This window comes from Elephas maximus, chromosome 5 (genome assembly GCF_024166365.1).
Source record: "Elephas maximus indicus isolate mEleMax1 chromosome 5, mEleMax1 primary haplotype, whole genome shotgun sequence".
Lineage (NCBI taxonomy): Eukaryota > Metazoa > Chordata > Mammalia > Proboscidea > Elephantidae > Elephas > Elephas maximus.
The window spans coordinates 73,207,497-73,221,429 of NC_064823.1; the positions used below are offsets into that span (position 1 = coordinate 73,207,497).

The 13,933-nt window shown below is 40.7% G+C and overlaps 3 protein-coding genes across 3 annotated transcripts in view; all 3 read left to right on the plus strand.

Annotated features, from left to right (window-relative positions):
* Positions 1-13,933, plus strand: part of LOC126077021 (placenta-specific gene 8 protein-like) — a 224,258-nt gene that overhangs the window by 192,016 nt on the left and 18,309 nt on the right. The gene's annotated exons all lie outside the window — the stretch shown is intronic.
* The window catches only part of LOC126077023 (placenta-specific gene 8 protein-like), a 158,448-nt gene that overhangs the window by 126,206 nt on the left and 18,309 nt on the right, over positions 1-13,933 (plus strand). The window lies entirely within an intron of this gene.
* Positions 1-13,933, plus strand: part of LOC126077022 (placenta-specific gene 8 protein-like) — a 158,379-nt gene that overhangs the window by 126,137 nt on the left and 18,309 nt on the right. The gene's annotated exons all lie outside the window — the stretch shown is intronic.

Sequence of the window (13,933 nt, forward strand, 5' to 3'; positions counted from 1 at the left end):
TCATTCTCCAAGATCCATCTGCTTTTCACACAGGAGAATTCGGCAAGTTGAATGGGGATGTGGTGAGAATCACCACCTCTGCATCCTTCAAGACCTTGATGGTGGCAGTAATCTCTGCAATCCCTCCAGGAATATGGTATTGCTCTTGATTTACTATTTTCCTAGGTAGGGGCAGTTCTAATGGCTTCCACTTGGCTTCTCCTACCATAATAGCCTTGACTCTATTTTTCAGAGATCCAATATGGAGGTTCTGCCAGTTGTTGAGTATATCTATTCCAATTACTCATTCTGGAGCTGGAGCAATCACTACAGGATGGGGTCTGGGACCCACTGGACCTACTGTGAGATGGACATGAGCCAAGACTCCACTAATAACCTGATCTCCATATGTCCCCACTCTGACTAGTACGCCTCAGTGATGTTTTGGGTCTCCTGAAATTAGTGTCAGTTCAGAACCAGTATCCAGTAATCCCCAAAGTCTGATTATTTCCTTTTTCCCAATGAACAATTACTCTTGTAAAAGGCCATAGATTCCTTTGGGAAAGGCTGGGAGAAAGATTAACAGTAAAAATTTTTGGCAGTGTATTGGAGTCCTTCCTCAAGGGGACCTGGCCTCACCTTCACTCAAAGTGTTGTGGGTCTTTAAACTTGCTCAAATCTGGGAATTGATTGAGGGACCGTGACTCTCTAGTCTGATGATTCAAGTTAGACTGCTGTTCATCTGACCTAGAATTCATCTGTTTGTACATATCAGGTAAATATTTAGTAGATTTCCTATATATTTCACTCCTGAGGACGCCATGACTAAGTAGCCAAAGCCGTAAGTCCATAAAAGTCAGATGATTCTGATTACTCCTTTGACTCCACTGTCCATTACTGTAACCACACCCACCTTGTCTTTGGTTGATTGAGTGCAGCTCCTTGGACCCTGCTACCATGGGGTAAAATCAGCCCCATTGTAGTTAAATTACAAACCAAACCTGTTGCTGTCGAGGTGATTCTGACTCATAGCGACCCTATATGACAGAGTAGAGCTGCTCCACAGGTTTTCCAAGGAGATCCTCGAGGGTTCAGAACTGCTGACCTTTTGATAAGCAGCTATGGCTCTTAACCACTATGCCATCAGCGTTTCCCCGTTGCAGTTAGGTGTCTTAATTCAATTAGGGTAGTTCCCACTGTCAAATGTGATTTATATTAAATAGCAATCACAGCAGTCTTTAAGGATGCTGGAGCTCCATTCACAAATTTACTCCTCACAGTTGTGGTAAAAGGTGTGTCCTCTGATCACGCCATGTCTGGGTCTGTGGGTCTAACCTGTTAAATCCACTCTAGCATGCCAATTTCCCTAAGCCTTTGTATATCTTCTTCTGCAGTATACCAAGGCAGGTCTGGTACTCAGCTTGATTTAATGTAGGCCACTTCATAACCCATGCTTCAGCAACCCAACCAAATAAACTATTAGATTCTTTCCTAACTTCTTGAGCTGAAACATTGAAGAATCTGTGCTTAGTGGACCCTTCTCAATAGACTCAAACTGAGTCATCTTTATGTTCGTTGCACCATTATCCCACATCTTTAATAGCCATTCCCACACATATTCCTCAGGTTTCTGTTTGTACATATTAGAAAAGTCAAGCAGTTCTTTTGGAGTATAGTCTACCTCCTCCTGAGTCACATTTTGTAGGTCACCTTTTGGGGCTCACTGGGACTGTCTTAAGTCTAGTTATAGGTCTAACCTTTCGCTGTTGAGTCAATTCCAACTCATAGTCAATTCCAACTCAAGAGGTCGGCAGTTCGAATCCGCCGGGCTGTCCTTGGAAACTCTATCGGGCAGTTCTACTCTGTCCTATAGGGTCGCTATGAGTCAGAATCGACTCCACAGCAGTGGGTGGGTTTAAGAGATATATCAACCAATGGCAGTGTATAGACTTTATTTGGATCTTGATTCAAACAAATTATTTAAAAAATCAAATGTATGGAACAATTAGGACAATTTGAACACTGATTATTATATCTGATGACATTAAGAAATTGTGAGGGTGTTACCAATTGCCAATCTGACACAAAGGGTCCTCGTCTTTTCCTGAGTTAGAATACATGTGAAAGACAAACTTTATCTTCAGCAAGCTTTATTTTGCTTGAGTCAAGCAAAAGGAGTCAGCAGGGATCTAAGCTTCTCCAAAAGACTGACTCGAAAAGGGAAGCAAGGCTAGGTCTTATATGGGTTCAGTGGAGACAATAGAGTAATGACTATTTAGTGAGCTTCTTTTAGGGGGCGGGTACTTCTCAGAATGCCAGTGTATGCTAATTAGGTCACACGGGCATCAGGAATCTAAGACGTAACCCGCTGATATTCAAGATGGAGTCCTCTTGCAGCCCTTGGCATCACTTATTACAGGATATAGCACAAGCGCACTTGATTTTCCGGCACTACATTGACATCTTTGGGGGGCTAAGGAAAGTTAAACAGCAGTCACGCTTTATTCTTCTGTGTATGCAGAGCGTGTAAAGGGAGAAGGGACTAGAAAAACTCTAAGAAGGAGATAGTAATTCATGGTTGTTTCAATCTTATCTCATGTTGACAGCGTGGGTTCCTGTTTACCCAACTTCTAGATGGTAATTTTTTTAACAGCTCTTTTGTTCCGCCTGCACAGTTAACCCTATCTGTCTCAAGGGGTTTAGGTATAATGTGGTGTTGTGGTTATTTTTTGAATGAGTCTTTATCTCTTAGGCATACACATTAAAATATTGCTGAAATTATATGATGTCTGGAATTTGCTTCAAAATAAACTGGGGGAGGCAGATGTTGTAATTGGGCGGGAGTGTTGATAAAAAAACATCAGCCATGAGCGGATCGTGTTGAACCTGGTCTATGGATTCATTGGTATCCATTATTCAACTTTCTCAATTTAATTGTAACCTTAAATACAATGACTTTAATAATATCTGAAAATCAACGAGAGCTGTATAGAACCTTCTCTCTGTCATAGTCTATGAAGCACAGATAAAGTCCAATCAATGACCATCTCATTGTCCACCTCCTTCCTGGCTAGAGCACCCAGCTCTAAGGGAGTTCTCTTGACGGAAGCAATGAGTTCCATATGCAAAAAATGAATGATGTACAGCTACATGCAAAATATGAGTTAATCTTAGCAACACCAAAAAAATATGACTTAATCTTAAGTCACCAAAAAAATTATGTCAAGTTACCTCCTAAGTGGAAAATTAATAAAATAAATAAGAAAGCAAACAAAATAATTTAGATTGAGACAACTGCTACAAAAAAAAAAAAAAATGATGTAATAAAGGGTAATGGAGAGCTACTTCAGGTAGGAATGACCTCTTTGAGCAGGTCATTTTAGAACCAAGACTTGAACAAGAGACAAGGCAGAGAAAACAGGAAGTGCAAAGGCCCTGAGAAGAAAAGAGCTTAGTTTCAGGAACAGAAAGAAGACCAGTATGAATGAAGAATGGCCATGGTAGTTTCTAGGTTTTATTCCAAGTGCAATGGAAAGCCACTGGAGTATTTTTGTCAAAAAGTGACACAATTTCATTTACATTTTTAAAAGATCACTGTGGCTGCTGTGTGGGAAACATATTGTAGGAGGGCAAGAGTGAAAGCAGGGAGACAAAGAGGGAGATGATGCAGGAATCCAGATGAGAGCTGTAGGCTGCTACAGTGGAAATGGGGAAAAGTGTATGGATTAAGCCTATAAACCAAAACCAAACCAAACCCACTGCTGTCAAGTAGATTCCGACTCAGAGCAACCCTATAGGACAGAGTAGAACTGCCACTTAGAGCTTCCAAGGAGCCCCTGGCAGATTCGAACTGCCAACCTTTTGGTTAGCAGCCTATACTCAGGGGTAAAACCAATAGCTCTTGCTGATAGAATGCATGGGTGGAGTAAGATGACTCTTAAGCTTCTGGCTTAAATAATAAATGGTTGTCAATTACTGAAACGGAAAAGCTTAGGAGGTGTGTGTGACGGCAGATGAGAATCATTCAACAGGGACATGGTAAGCTTGAGATGAGTATTAGAAATTCAAAGGATATGTAAAGGAATAGTTTTTCTGTTATGGTCCCTATTACAAATTTATCCTATTATCCCCATAAGTCAAGGTTTTGGGTCAGCAAAGAAGTCGCCTGACTTTCCTGCTGATTCCCGTCTTGGCTCATTCTTTTTTTTTTTTTAACTTTTATTAAGCTTCAAGTGAACATTTACAAATCCAATCAGTCTGTCACATGTAAGTTTACATACATCTTACTCCCTTCTCCCACTTGCTCTCCCCCTATTGAGTCAGCCCTTTCAGTCTCCCATTTCGTGACAATTTTGCCAGCTTCCCTCTCTCTCTATCCTCCCATCCCCCCTCCAGACAAGAGTTGCCAACACACTCTCAAGTGTCCACCTGATTTAATTAGCTCACTCTTCATCAGCATCTCTCTCCCCCCCGCTGACCAGTCCCTTTCATGTCTGATGAGTTGTCTTCGGGGATGGTTCCTGTCCTGTGCCAACAGAAGGTCTGGGGAGCATTGCCGCCGGGATCCCTCTAGTCGCAGTCAGACCATTAAGTATGGTCTTTTTATGAGAATTTGGGGTCTGCATCCCACTGATCTCCTGCTCCCTCAGGAGTTCTCTGTTGTGCTCCCTGTCAGGGCAGTCATCGATTGTGGCCGGGCACCAACTAGTTCTTCTGGTCTCAGGATGATGTAGGTCTCTGGTTCATGTGGCCCTTTCTGTCTCTTGAGCTCTTAGTTGTCGTGTGACCTTGGTGTTCTTCATTTTCCTTTGCTCCAGGTGGGTTGAGACCAATTGATGGATCTTAGATGGCCGCTTGTTAGCATTTAAGACCCCAGACACCACATTTCAAAGTGGGATGCAGAATGTTTTCATAATAGAATTATTTTGCCCATTGACTTAGAAGTCCCCTCAAACCATGGTCCCCGAACCCCCGCCCTTGCTCTGCTGACCTTTGAAGCATTCATTTTATCCGGGAAACTTCTTTGCTTTTGGTCCAGTCCAATTGAGCTGACCTTCCATGTATTGAGTGTTGCCTTTCCCTTCACCCAAAGCAGTTCTTATCTACTGATTAATCAATAAAAAACCCTCTCCCTCCCTCCCGCCCCCCGCCTTGTAACCACAAAAGTATGTGTTCTTCTCAGTTTTAACTATTTCTCAAGATCTTATAATCATGGTCTTATACAATATTTGTCCTTTTGCCCGTGACTCATTTTGCTCAGCATAATGCCTTCCAGGTTCCTCCATATTATGAAATGTTTCACAGATTCGTCACTGCTCTTTATTGATGCGTAGTATTCCATTGTGTGAATATACCACAATTTATTTACCCATTCATCCGTTGACGGACACCTTGGTTGCTTCCAGCTTTTTGCTATTGTAAACAGAGCTGCAATGAACATGGGTGTGCATATATCTGTTTGTGTGAAGGCTCTTGTATCTCTAGGGTATATTCCGAGGAGTGGGATTTCTGGGTTGTATGGTAGTTCTATTTCTAACTGTTTAAGATAGCACCAGATGGATTTCCAAAGTGGTTGTACCATTTTACATTCCCACCAGCAGTGTATAAGAGTTCCAATCTCTCCGCAGCCTCTCCAACATTTGTTATTTTGTGTTTTTTGGATTAATGCCAGTCTAGTTGGTGTGAGATGGAATCTCATCGCAGTTTTAATTTGCATTTCTCTAATGGCTAATGATCGAGAGCATTTTCTCATGTATCTGTTGGCTGCCTGAATATCTTCTTTAGTGAAATGTGTGTTCCTATCCTTTGCCCACTTCTTGATTGGGTTGTTTGTCTTTTTGTGGTTGAGTTTTGACAGAATCATGTAGATTTTAGAGATCAGGCACTGGTCTGAGATGTCATAGCTGAAAATTCTTTCCCAGTCTGTAGGTGGTCTTTTTACTCTTTTGGTGAAGTCTTTAGATGAGCATAGGTGTTTGATTTTTAGGAGCTCCCAGTTATCTGGTTTCTCTTCATCATTTTTGGTAATGTTTTGTATTCTGTTTATGCCTTGTATTAGGGCTCCTAGGGTTGTCCCTATTTTTTCTTCCATGATCTTTATCGTTTTAGTCTTTATGTTTAGGTCTTTGATCCACTTGCAGTTAGTTTTTGTGCATGGTGTGAGGTATGGGTCCTGTTTCATTTTTTTGCAGATGGATATCCAGTTATGCCAGCACCATTTGTTAAAAAGACTATCTTTTCCCCAATTAACTGACACTGGTCCTTTGTCAAATATCAGCTGCTCATATGTGGATGGATTTATATCTGGGTTCTCAATTCTGTTCCATTGGTCTATGTGCCTGTTGTTGTACCAGTACCAGGCTGTTTTGACTACTGTGGCTGTATAATAGGTTCTGAAATCAGGTAGAGTGAGGCCTCTCACTTTCTTCTTCTTTTTCAGTAATGCTTTGCCTATCTGGGGCTTCTTTCCCTTCCATATGAAATTAGTGATTTGTTTCTCTAGCCCCTTAAAATATGACATTGGTATTTGGATTGGAAGTGCGTTATATGTATAGACGGCTTTTGGTAGAATAGACATTTTTACTATGTTAAGTCTTCCTATCCATGAGCAGGGTATGTTTTTCCACTTAAGTATGTCCTTTTGAATTTCTTGTAGCAGAGTTTTATAGTTTTCTTTGTATAGGTCTTTTACATCCTTGGTAAGATTTATTCCTAAGTATTTTATCTTCTTGGGGGCTACTGTGAATGGTATTGATTTGGTTATTTCCTCTTCGGTGTTCTTTTTGTTGATGTAGAGGAATCCAAGTGATTTTTGTATGTTTATTTTATAAGCTGAGACTCTGCCAAACTCTTCTATTAGTGTCAGTAGTTTTCTGGAGGATTCCTTAGGGTTTTCCGTGTATACGATCATGTCATCTGCAAATAGTGATACCTTTACTTCCTCCTTGCCAATCCGGATACCCTTTATTTCTTTGTCTAGCCTAATTGCCCTGGCTAGGACTTCAAGTACGATGTTGAATAAGAGCGGTGATAAAGGGCATCCTTGTCTGGTTTCCGTTCTCAGGGGAAATGCTTTCAGGTTCTCTCCATTTAGAGTGATATTGGCTGTTGGCTTTGCATAGATGCCCTTTATTATGTTGAGGAATTTTCCTTCAATTCCTATTTTGGTAAGAGTTTTTTATCATAAATGGGTGTTGAACTTTGTCAAATGCCTTTTCTGCATCAATTGATAAGATCATGTGGTTTTCATCTTTTGTTTTATTTATGTGATGGATTACATTGATGGTTTTTCTGATATTAAACCAGCCTTGCATACCTGGTATAAATCCCACTTGATCAGGGTGAATTATCTTTTTTGATGTGTTGTTGGACTCTATTGGCTAGAATTTTGTTGAGGATTTTTGCATCTATGTTCATGAGGGATATAGGTCTATAATTTTCTTTTTTTGTAATGTCTTTACCTGGTTTTGGTATCAGGGAGATGGTGGCTTCCTAGAATGAGTTGGGTAGTATTCCGTCATTTTCTATGCTTTGAAATACCTTCAGTAGTAATGGTGTTAAGTCTTCTCTGAAAGTTTGGTAGAACTCTGCAGTGAAGCCGTCCGGGCCAGGGCTTTTTTTTGTTGGAAGTTTTTTGATTACCGTTTCAATCTCTTTTTTTGTTATGGGTCTATTTAGTTGTTCTACTTCTGAATGTGTTAGTTTAGGTAGGTAGTATTTTTCCAAGAATTTATCCATTTCTTCTAGGTTTTCAAATTTGTTAGAGTACAATTTTTCGTAGTAATCTGAAATGTTTCTTTTAATTTCATTTGGTTCTGTTGTGATGTGGTCCTTCTCGTTTCTTATTCGGGTTATTTGTTTCCTTTCCTGTATTTCTTTAGTCAGTCTAGCCAATGGTTTATCAATTTTGTTAATTTTTTCCAAGAACCAGCTTTTGGCTTTGTTAATTCTTTCAATTGTTTTTCTGTTCTCTAATTCATTTAGTTCAGCTCTAATTTTTATTATTTGTTTTCTTCTGGTGCCTGATGGGTTCTTTTGTTGCTCACTTTCTATTTGTTCAAGTTGTCGGGACAGTTCTCTGATTTTGTCTCTTTCTTCTTTTTGTATGTGTGCATTTATCGATATAAATTGGCCTCTGAGCACTGCTTTTGCTGTGTCCCAGAGGTTTTGATAGGAAGTATTTTCATTCTCGTTGCATTCTATGAATTTCCTTATTCCCTCCTTGATGTCTTCTATAACCCAGTCTTTTTTCAGGAGGGTATTTTTCATTTTCCAAGTATTTGATTTCTTTTCCCTAGTTTTTCTGTTATTGATTTCTAGTTTCATTGCCTTGTGGTCGGAGAAGATGCTTTGTAATATTCGATGCTTTGGACTCTGCAAAGGTTTGTTTTATGACCCAATATGTGGTCTATTCTAGAGAATGTTCCATGTGCGCTAGAAAAAAAGGTATATTTTGCAGCAGTTGGGTGGAGAGTTCTGTATAAGTCAATGAGGTCAAGTTGGTTGATTGTTGTAAGTAGGTCTTCCGTGTCTCTATTGAGCTTCTTACTGTATGTCCTGTCCTTCTCCGAAAGTGGTGTGTTGAAGTCTCCTACTATAATTGTGGAGGTGTCTATCTCACTTTTCAATTCTGTTAAAATTTGATTTATGTATCTTGCAGCCCTGTCATTGGGTGCATAAATATTTAATATGGTTATGCCTTCCTGGTCAATTGTCCCTTTTATCATTATGTAGTGTCCTTCTTTATCCTTTGTGGTGGATTTAAGTCTAAAGTCTATTTTGTCAGAAATTAATATTGCTACTCCTCTTCTTTTTTGCTTATTGTTTGCTTGATATATTTTTTTCCATCCTTTGAGTTTTAGTTTGTTTGTGTCTCTAAGTCTAAGGTGTGTCTCTTGTAGGCAACATATAGACGGATCGTGTTTCTTTATCCAGTCCGAGACTCTCTGTCTCTTTATTGGTGCATTTAGTCCATTTACATTCAGCATAATTTTAGATAAATAAGTTTTTAGTGCTGTCATTTTGATGCCTTTTCATGTGTGTTGTTGGCCATTTCATTTTTCCACATACTTTTTTTGTGCTGGGACGTTTTTCTTAGTAAATTGTGAGATCCTCATTTTCGTAGTGTTTGACTTTATGTTAGTTGAGTCGTTAAGTTTTTCTTGGCTTTTATCTTGAGTTATGGAGTTGATATTCCTTTTTGTGGTTACCCTATTATTTACCCCTATTATTCTAAGTAAAAACCTAACTTGTATCGTTCTATATCGCCTTGTATCACTTTCCATCTGGCAGTTCAATGCCTCCTGTATTTAGTCCCTCTTTTTGATTATTGTGATCTTTTACCTATTGACTTCCAGGATTCCCTGTTATGTGTATTATTTTATTTATTTATTTTAATTAATCTTAATTTGTTTGTTTTTGTGATTTCCCTATTTGAGTTGATATCAGGACGTTCTCTTTTGTGACCTTGTATTGTGCTGGTACCTGATATTGTTGGTTTTCTGACCAAACAATCTCCTTTAGCATTTCTTGTAGCTTTGGTTTGGTTTTTGCAAATTCTCTAAACTTGTGTTTATCTATAAATATCTTAATTTCGCCTTCATATTTCAGAGAGAGTTTTGCTGGATATATGATCCTTGGCTGGCAGTTTTTCTCCTTCAGTGCTCTGTATATGTCGTCCCATTTCCTTCTTGCCTGCATGGTTTCTGCTGAGTAGTCTGAACTTACTGATTCTCCATTGAAGGAAACCTTTCTTTTCTCCCTGGCTGCTTTTAAAATTTTCTGTTTATCTTTGGTTTTGGCAAGTTTGATGATAATATGTCTTGGTGTTTTTCTTTTTGGATCAATCTTAAATGGGGTTCGATGAGCATCTTGGATAGATATCCTTTCGTCTTTCATGATGTCAGGGAAGTTTTGTGTCAGGAGTTCTTCAACTATTTTCTCTGTGTTTTCTGTCCCCCCTCCCTGTTCTGGGACTCCAATCACTCGCGAGTTATCCTTCTTGATAGAGTCCCACATGATTCTTAGGGTTTCTTCATTTTTTTTAATTCTTTTATCTGATTTTTTTTCAGCTATATTGGTGTTGATTCCCTGGTCCTCCAGATGTCCCAGTCTGCATTCTAATTGCTCGAGTCTACTCCTCTGACTTCCTAGTGTGTTGTCTAATTCTGTTATTTTATTGTTAATCTTTTGGATTTCTACATGCTGTCTCTCTATGGATTCTTGCAACTTATTAATTTTTCCACTATGTTCTTGAATAATCTTTTTGAGTACTTCAACTGTTTTATCAGTGTGTTCCTTGGCTTTTTCTGCAGTTTGCCTTATTTCGTTTGTGATGTCTTGAAGCATTCTGTAAATTAGTTTTTTATATTCTGTATCTGATAATTCCAGGATTGTATCTTCATTTGGGAAAGATTTTGATTCTTTTGTTTGGGGGGTTGTAGAAGCTGTCATGGTCTGCTTCTTTATGTGGTTTGATATGGACTGCTTTCTCCGTGCCATCACTGGGAAACTAGTTTTTCCAGAAAATCCACTAAAAAACATGCAGTCAGATCCCTATCAGAGTTCTCCCTCTGGCTCAGGGTATTCGGATGTTAATGGAGCCCCCTGGGGAGGGTGTGGGAGGGATCAGAGAGCTAGGAGAGTAGCACCTCAGAATATAGCCAGAGTTGCTTGTCTTACTTGGAATGACTATTCTATCTGAGATTTCCGTGGGGCACATCGCCTATGTGTGCTGGCTGTGTGGAGATTGCCCCCGGGGGGTCTGGCCCGCTGGAGTCACGGTCAGATCCTCCGCTGTCAGCCCCACACCCAAGGTTAAGGTTCCCCTACTAGGACGGTGCACTCCCGACTCCAAAATCAGTCGCTGCCTCACGGGGACTCCCCGTCCGCCAGCCGTGTCGCCGCGCCGCCCCCGAGAACCGGCTGGACCCCCCCCACGGTCAATTCAGGGGGAGGGAGCTGCTCCCCACGCTCACGCCACGCCCGTGTCCCGCCAAAATCCCAGCGTTACAGCTCCCCGGCTGGGACGCTGCTCTCCCTGCTCCAAGACCAGTCACTGCCTCCCAGGGACTTCTCCCACCTGCTGCACCGCCATGCCGCCTGCGTGAACCAGCTGGGCCCCCTCCCGGAATGAGTTCGAGGGCTAGGGCTGGGCCCCTTGTCTGTGCCGTCTGCCCCCCTGGGCTCTGCCCCAAATCGGGCTCCAAAGGTCACCTGACTGGTACGCTGGCTCCAGGCTCTGGAAACAATCGCTGCTTCCCCGTATTTGTTCGTTCTCTGTCTCTAAATCTGTGTTTGTTGTTCAGGGTTCGTAGATTGTTATGTATGTGATCGATTCACTTGTTTTTCCGAATCTTTGTTGGAAGAGGGATCCGCGGTAGGGTCCACCTAGTCCACCATCTTGGCCCCGCCTGGCTCATTCATTTTTGTCTTAGTCATCTAGTGTTATTTTAACAGAAATACCACAAGTGGGTGGCTTTAACAAACCGAAGTTCATTCTCTCACAGTCTAGTAGGCTGGAGGTCCAAACTGAGGTCGTCAGCTCCACGGGAAGGCTTTCTCTCTCTATGTCTGCGTTGGAGGAATGTCCTTGTCATCAATCTTCCCAAGGTCTAGGCGCTTTTCAGAGCAGGAAACCCAGGTCCAAAGGGTATGCTCTGCTGCCAGTGCTGCTTTCTTGGTGGTTAGAGGTCCCCAACTTTTTACTTGCTTCCCTTTCCTTTTATGTCTTGTAAGAAAAAAGGTGGTACAGGCCACACCCCAGGGAAACTCCTTTTACATTGGGTCAGGGACGTAAGTAAAGGTGTTACATCCCACCCTAATCCTCTTTAACATAATTGAATCTTCCCTCATTAACCACAGGCAGAGATTAGGATTTACAACACATAGGAAAACTACATTACAAAATGGAGGACAACTACACAGCACTGGGAATCATGGCCTAACCAGTTGACACATATTTTGGGGGGACACAATTCAACCCATGACAAATTCCTTCTCTGCAATATCACCAATTCAAACCCTATCCTTTGAAATTTACTTTGTATAAAAAGAACTCATTTACTTTTCTAAACAACGACAACTTTTAGCATAGTTAATTCCTATGATATTTTATTCTGTCCATCATTACTAACTGTCTACTATCTTTCATTTTGTGTTGTTGTCCAACTGCTCTTAGCATATCTTGGAGAGATAAACTGTAGAGTCAAGTTCTTTCCTTCACCCCTCCAGGCACCAAAGAAAAAAAGGCCAAATTATTTGCCATCAAGTTGATTCCAACTCACAGTGAACCCATGTATTACAGAGTAGAACTGCTTGATACAGTTTTCTTGTCTGTAATCTTTATGGAAGCAGATTGCCAACCCTTTCTTCTGCAGCACCCTGGATGAGTTAGAACTGCCAACCTTTAGGTAGCATAATGCTAAATACAGACTTCATGAGATTTAACCTCTATCCTCTATTCACTCACGGCTGGTGCTAGGGTGAGGCAAAGGAGGTGCCTATGTGAGCAAAATTTAAGTAGACACTCTTAGCAAGATTGTTGGGCCAAAGGATAAGGTTATTTTTTTTTTTAACTCTCCTATGTACTTTATACACACACACACACAGTACTTTATGGAAACCCTGGTGGCGTAGTGATTAAGTGCTATGGCTGCTAACCAAGAGTTGGCAGTTCAAATCTACTAGGCACTCCATGGAAACTCTATGGGGCAGTTCTACTCTGTCCTATAGGGTCGCTATGAGTCGGAATCGACTCGATGAACTACAGCTGCTAACCAAAAGAATGGTGGTTTGAACCCACCACCTGCTCCTTGAAAACCCTTCTGGGCAGTTCTACTCTGTTCTTATTCCTATGAGTCAGAACCAACTCCTCAGCAATGGGTTTATGTCTTCTATACCCAATGTCATCTTCTAAAAACATAGTACCAACCTGTAATGCCACCAACAATCAACAAACCTTTCAGTTTTGCAAAACTTTGTCAAGACTGAATGTCATGTTTGTGAAAAAAAAAATCATTATTGTTTCAGGTTGTAATTGGTATCTCAATGATATCAGCATTAAAATCAGCCAAGCATTATCCATGACTCATTAGTGACTTTCAAGGTAGGGCTTACAGTTTCCATTCTAGTGGGGAAACCAATGTTTCTCGACTTGATTTTCACAGGCTAGATAGCTAATAAGTGGCACAATGAGCGTTTGAGCTCAGGTCAGCTCAGCTACAAACTACTGCTCTTTTTATTAAGTCCTGTGCAGTTTGTACCATGTGCTTATTTATTATTTATATTTCTTCCTTTTGAAATACCTGTTCATCAACTTTGAATTTCTGATACCATAATTGAAACTTTTCAAAAATGAAAGGTGTCAGCCTTCTTATCCCTCACTCTGAGGTTGTTTAGATGGTGTTATGAATTGAATTGCGTTCCCCAAAAATATGTATCAACTTGGCTAGGCCATGAACCCAGTATTGTGTGGTTGTGCACCATTTTGTGATCTGATGTGATTATCCTATGTATTGTCAGTCTTAACCTCTACGACGTTAATGAAGCAGTTATGTTATTGACTCACTCTACGAAATTAGATTACAAAAGAGAGAATGGAGCAGAGAGGAGAAGGACCACAGATCACCCAGAAGGAAGCACTGAGAGTGGAACATTTGTCCCTTTGGACCCAGGGACCTTGTGCTGAAAAGCTCCTAGACCAGGGAAAGATTGATAACAACAAACTTTCCCCAGAACTGACAGAGATATAAAACCTTCCCCAGGAGCTGGCACCCTGAATTCAGACTTCTAAATTCCTAGACTGTGAGAGAATAAATTTCTGCTTATTAAAGCCATCCACTTGTGGTATTGCTGTTATAACAGCACTAGATAACTAAGACAGATGCTATGTTGTACCTCCTTGAACAATGCTGTTGTGTTTGATTGCTTAAATTGTACAGTAAGAATGTGTGGC